We start from the raw sequence: 7,161 nt of genomic DNA, 5'->3' as shown, positions 1-7,161 counted from the left end.
GGTGGGGGAGGGGAGGAGGGGGAAGAGGGAGAAAAATAGGAATTATTCTGATTAATACAATCTGGAATGTGTTCAAAAGTCTCAGGTCACATAACTAGATTCCATTACCTTTTCTCAACTCTGGGCTTCATATATTGCACTACGGCTTAGTCTGAGTTGATCCATTTTGAGCCAAGATCAGCCTTACTTCCATCATCCTCAAACTGAACATTGCCATTTGAGTCAGATTCAGACCCCAGCAATGCTTACTTGGCTATTCTGAAGAAAATGTCCAAAAGGACTCTAATTCTTGAGGTCTCTAAGAGGAGAGTGATTCATTCTTCCACACACAAATTGAATTATTGAAATGCTCTTTCCCAACACTTTAAAACAACATACTGCAGATACATTATAGATATCATTTTAAAATTAACCCTTTAAAATGATTCTGGAGTCAGTTGTTCAAATTGGTTTTCAATCATTTAAGTTGGCTTGTGAAAATATGCTTTTCAATTAAAATGTCTATAGATGCTGGATGTTGCTTAGTGTTAAAGTCTGGATTACTGTTCAACAACTATTCTTTCCCTTCACTCTCCCACTATGGACAGAGTTAGGCTTGGCCATGTGACTTGTTTTGACCAATAGAATGATAGTGGGCATGATGCAATGGCGGCTGTAAGTGTTGTTCCATGGCTTGGCTTGGGTTTTGAGCTCCATTGATAAGTCATAAGATGAGCATGCCTCAGGTAACCAGTGCCATTTCAACCTGGGCTTCAGAAAAAAATACACATGGAGAAGATCTAAACCAAATTCATGGGTTAGAGCCAAGCTGAGCCAACCTGCAGCTTGAAGTAAAGCCACTCAGCCAAGCCCAGCCTAGATCAGCCAAACCACAGGCAACTGTAACATAAGAATAAAACACTTGCTCTAAGCCATTAAGTTTAGGGTGATTTGTTACACAGCATTATAGTGGCAATACTGGACTGCTATACTTTGTATAACCACATTGCTGTGCTTCATGTACCATAGCATAGCTCATGCAGCCAGTAGATCTTAAGAGATATGACAGGCACAGGAGAAATAAGTGCTTGGTCTAGAATATTATTATTGAAAATTAACCTTAAACAGAATCTTAGGCACAGTCAGTCTAAGCAAATACTACACCCAGTTTACACTGAAGCTTAGAAGATGAAGCCACTCACCTCAGGTCACAGGGCTAAAATGACAAAGAACGAGCATTAAACAAAGGAATCTTTACTTCCAGCTTCGTGATCCTCCCACAAAGCCTCTCTACTACCCTCCCTTCAGTATTTATAGACTAATAATTCATACTCCAATATCTCACTCTTCTCACATTGGCAACCCCGATTCTGTCTTCCTCTGGCATTCCTCTAAGAACCACTCTATAGCAGAATGTAGAATATAAGAAAAACTGTCCATATTAGACATTTGCAAAGGTTTTCACTACAAGAGAAGGGAGGAAATCCCAATATGTCTACTCTGTGTTATCTAATGTGGATGAAGAGTGGCTTTGGCCAAGACTGCTTCCATTTCCGTGAAAGTCTGTAGTCTGGAAATCTGAGTATAATTTGTTAGATTTTCTTACATCTATGATGATGGTTGTTTTAAAGGATACATTCTTATTTCCATGTTATTTGAATGTGTCCCATTAAAGGCATTATAAAAATCTTTCTAGCAAAAGTAACTGACACCTCATAGACTGTTTAAACCAGAAGTCACAAACTCAGATGACTTTATGATCCAGGTCAGGAATGTAAAACACATGAATCAGAAAGCTGGGTGAGAATTCCAGCAAACTGGGCAGCTCAGGCCCTACTACATTTGGGGGTGGGTGATGGTAACTACTAACTCTAGCTAATTGTGACCATATTGCCAAATCTTTAATTATTCCAAAGGAAGCCACATCTTGGATTTTTTATGGGAAATGATCCATTTTTAAAGGATGGTGACTATTTTTTTAAACATTGTGATCCATACAAAAAATGTTTGTGACCCAGATGCCACTAGCATAAGTTGATACATCATAGAGGGTGTTATTAGACATTACGAGTACTGTGATTAGGTCCTATATGAATTATAATCTCCTGATTGTAGAATTTTAAAAGAGAAAATAATTCTATAAAAGCCACTAAGTAGGGACTTCCCTGGTGGCACAGTGGTTAAGAATCCGCCTGCCAATGCAGAGGACACAGGTTTGAGCCCTGGTCCAAGAAGACCCCACATGCTGCAGAGCAGCTAAGCCCGTGCACCACAACTACTGAGCCTGCCCTCTAGAGCCCATGAGCCACAACTACTGAGACCGCACACCTTAGAGCCCGTGTTCCACAAGAGAAGCCACCGCAATGAGAAGCCCGCGCACCGCAATGAAGAGTAGCCCCCACTCGCCGCAACTAGAGAAAGCCTGTGCGCAGCAACGAAGACCCAATGAAGCCATAAATAAATAAATAAAGCCACTAAGTATGGTTTTGAGTAGCTAGTTCTAGAAATATGTTTCTAAGGTGTACTTTTTGGTTCATTCACTCTCTTTAGTATCATAAGAAGATAAAATGGATATTATATGATGAAGTTTCCTAAAAATAGACTAGGCCATGTTTCCAAAACCATGAAATTTTAGAATATTTTTAGAAGAAATAGAAAGTGGGATACCCGAGAGAACAGCCATAACTTTATAGCTGTTCTTCCAGCACGTTAAATAACATCATACATCAATTTCTCCACTTAGATGAGGTCATCCAAACCAATACTAAAGGTTGTATAATTAACGAAAGAATTTAGGTCTAAGTAAGGACTTTCCTCGAATCAGATGTTTTTTGCAATGGCAGAATTAACCTTAAAAAATTAGTATATACATTTTTAATATTTGAACTATTATTTTACGTATAAAATTTTTATTTTTTCAAATTCCAGTTTATATTTGCTAACAAGCCATGTGCTTTGTTCTCTCTGAATTATTTCTATGTTAAAGGTAGTTTGAAGAGCTCAAAAAAATCTCCCTGTTAAAGATAATTTCCATAATCATTGAAAAAAAATGAATTGAGGGAGATTTGCTGTATTTTTTAAAAGACCATGAAACAGAAAAGGAAATAACACAAGGTAGAGAATTCATGAATAGGTAATCACTTTCTACAGACAATAAGCAATCTTCCAATAAGCCCTGAGAAATAACTAATTAATTTTCCAAGTAAGAAAACATTATTTTGTAGTCCTGTAGACCTAAAGAGGAATCTAAAGGTAGTGAATAGTAATGTGTTCCTAATTTTCAAAAGAAGATTAAAAGGGCCCTTGGTCCTCATTGTTTAGCTTCTTCAAATCCTAGCAAAATAGTAGAACCTAAATTAGCACAAAAAATAAATTTTTACTGTCCTGAAAAATAAGGAAGCAATGAGTAGCTTCTGTTTATGAAGAGTTGATTAGTCCGAATAAATTTGATGGCTTGTTGATGAAGTTATAAAATGAATACAACCCAAAGCATTCTAGATTTAATGCCTTGTTGATAATAAAACTCTCAGTAAAGCCCCATGAGCCCTCCGAACTATATTAATTTGACAGCTTAGATAACAAAAGTCAGCTGAGATAGAGTCAACAGAGATAGGTCATTTAAGGAAATGGTATAAGTTGGTAAAAGCTATAGGAATGGGAGGTAGGACCAAGTGAGTCCCAGTGATTTAAAAGGAGTGAGTGTATGCCAAGGAAATAAAAAATTTTGAGCACCTAAAATTTTAAGTTACAGCAAATATGAGAATGTCAATAAATACTACAGGGAAGTGAAGTGACATCTTGGAAAATAAGAATTATCTGGAGAAAACTTTTAAAAAACTTGATCAGTATTGAGTTCAAAATTTGGTAGAAACCTATAAGGTGATAAATCATAGTACTTCAGAAAGCCCAAATATGGACTAGGGTGGAGAGGAGAAGCAGGGCAGTGTCATTAGGAGGAATCTACCTGAAAAGGTTGGTAATACACTATGATTGTAGAGAGTTGTGGCACCCAAAGAAATTATTATTACTGCACTTAAAATGCTCAGAATGAACTCAACAGAAATGGAAAAGCCCAACCTGATTTTTAACAAGGCTGTATTTTAAACTGTACATCCTGTTGTTCATACCTTATTCCCCTTCATCTCACCCAATTTGATTACACACCCATCCAACTGAAGAGAAATGAATAGAAACATAAGATCTTTTTCCTAATGGTCCAAAGAATATTCAAAGGTCCAGCAACCTCTCCTCGGATTGCTTCTACCTTTCTCTCTCCTCCGCAGTGATGGGTTTCCCTTCACCTGAAGCTCCCTGGGCTCAAAATTCTCCCCAGAAATACATCTGAATGGGAGGATCCCAATCATACTTTGGGTGATTTTGCCTCTTTTAATTACACATAAGCCTACTGATTTACAGTTATGAGGCCATAAAATGGGAATATTCTGGTCTTTTCAGGACAATGTCTTCAAAGAAACTGTAGGGGTATGTGCCACATATGAACCAGAACCAAATACCCATGTTTTCTCTACATATACAACAGTATCTTAAATAGTAAGAACCTCAGTACTGATGGTTTTCATGTCTGAATCTGAGTGTCAGCCAGTTTGTATCAGTTACTCTTTCCTCAAATTCACAAAATTAGTAAACACAAGACTCCTTGAGAGAGGTTATATAAAAATAAATAGAGCTATTGGTCACCATAATGTTACCTAAGAAAGTATGATTATCCTCAACATTCCTCAAGCTATTTGTGACGCTTTCTACATCACAGTCTGTACTTTGACATATCTTTGAAATTGTAGGCTTTCAGACCTGGAAGTTATCTAATTCAACTGTATCCTTTTATAGATAAGGAGATAGAGGCTTTGAGAGATGCAATGGTTTGACCCCAGTGGCGTAGCCAGTGACAGCAGAGGGTACAATAGAGTTCCTGTCAACTGGATTCCATTTCAGTCCGTGAAATATTCTGCTGCCACTCACTCTCCGGTTCACCTTCTGACACCAAAGTTACTATTGTTAATCCAAAAAATGAGCTAAAAATAGTTGTATAAAACACATGGATGTATATTTGTATTTCAAACAATATCAATACATTTCCTCCACTTGCTTACTACATTGTTATGCATTAGAAATTTAGCATTTGCATCACGAAAAATTTCTATTTTCATTTGCTATGCTGTTCTGACAATATTACGATGAGCTGCATTCTATGTAAACCACTAAAAATGGCTTATTTTAATCAGCTATCCAGGCTTTATTTAGCTTGTATCCAATTTTACATGGTTTTAATTATTTAAAATGGAGATACATAAGATTCAACATTTACTAGCATTTCATCTTTGGGATTTATTTAGGAAATGAAGTATTGCTCTGTGGTTTCAGGAAAAAATTAATAAATATCTCTGAATAGATGGTAATTTCGTGTTCATTTTCAGAAAGAGTTAGCTACATTAGCAGCACTATTTCCCAACACCCATAATCTTCTAAATTGACTTATTTGATGCTCTTCAGATCTATTTTTCTAAAGGCTTAGATTTTTATCTCTGTTGCTGCTTTTGAAATGCTCTCCATGATTGTGAATCCATTGAATGTAATTTTCACATTTGGTGCCATTTTTCTCAAATGACAATACAGGGCAGGAAGAACCACTTGGTATTTCTTCATACCAGCCTAGTACTTTGATTCAAAATATGGGTAAAATATAAGGAAGTAAGAGAAAGGAAGAGTTGAAGGTCTCTGAGTAAGAAAACCTTGTGTTAGAATCAAATGGATGGACTCTAAGGGGTAAGCAGTAGAGTAAGATAGGGTGATTTTTTTTTTTTAATCTTGGCAGAAATGAGCTTCTGAGCAGTAAAGAACTGAGGAAACTAGAGTAGCTCAGTTCCCTTTTATTAATACTTTTCCAGAAACTTTGTTTCTACTCTGGTCCCTTTCATCTTTAGCCTGTGTCCTAGCACTTTCTCAGCATCTCACTTAGCTTTTCTTAAAGAAATTCAAGTAATAATAATACAAATGATAATAATAGCTGCATACAGATTTCTTGTGCTTGTATCAAAGTCTTCAGTAATCCCTACATTTTTACTTGGCAATGCTTGAAAGGGCTTTCGGGGAGCCAACTCTGTCAACAATGAGCTCTGTTTCAAAGACAGTGTGTCCCATGGCATTGTGTATTCATTTCTACCATTAGTGTTTTTCTTGTGTAGATTCTAACTTCATGCTAAAGTGAAAAGGAGGAAGTCTGAAACACACACATATGTAATGTGTCAATATTATAATCTATCTCTCTCTCTCTCCCCCTTGCTCCTCCCTCCCTCTCCTTCTCTCTCTGGATGTATTGCATACACTTAAGCCTCTAGGCAAAAAAATCTCTTACCTCTTATCCAAGTGAGGCAGGATTTTGGACTTTGGAGCTACACAGTCAAGATCGAGCCTACAAAGTCAAGATCAGTGTACATACTCTGTAACTCAACACTGTTTGAGTTGCTTTAAGACAATCGCTCTCATTTTGTTGCAGACATCGCCTCCCTGCTTCCTCTCACTAGGGCAAGAAGAAGTCAGTAGTAAGCAGCTCCTAGACTGTGAATGCACGTTTCTTAACTGGATAACTTAGTTGACCCTTTGCCACTTGGCCTGAATTCGCCCCGGTCGAGGACGCTCAACCAGTCTCGGCCCAGTGCCTGGGATCTGTGGCTGCGCCTTTCCCAAAGCGCAGCGTGGCTGTCCTTGCGCAGCGTCCTCAAGTCTGGGAGTGCACCTCGAGGCATGGCGATCCCAGCCGCGGCTTTCTTGAAGGCAGTCTCAGAGGAGCAACCCAGACTTCTGGAGGGGTCTCATCTCTTCACACTTACTGATGGGGGCGAGCCTGATCTCCTGCCAGGCTTCCCAGCTGTTTAGTTCCAGACTCGCCTGGAGCCTACAAAATAATTAAAAAATAGCTCGCTTCTGCACTCTCGCCCTCATAAGTCACCCCAAGAAGGCTACTTTCCCCAACGCCCCCCTCCCCTGCCAGGAAGGGGAGCAGCCCTGCCCTGGGATTTGCCCAAAGTGGCGGGAGGAGGGTTGATGTTTGCTTTGTTATTGAGAGAAGGGGAAGCAAGTATGCCTTGAGTGCTTGTGTGTGTGTGTGTGTGTGCGCGTGAGAGAGAGAGAGAGAGAGAGAGAGAGAGAGAGAGAGAGAGAGAG

The sequence above is a fragment of the Monodon monoceros genome, unplaced genomic scaffold, assembly GCF_005190385.1.
Source record: "Monodon monoceros isolate NGI ecotype Baffin Bay Population unplaced genomic scaffold, NGI_Narwhal_1 Super_Scaffold_13, whole genome shotgun sequence".
Lineage (NCBI taxonomy): Eukaryota > Metazoa > Chordata > Mammalia > Artiodactyla > Monodontidae > Monodon > Monodon monoceros.
Note: the sequence above shows the minus strand (reverse complement) of the source record.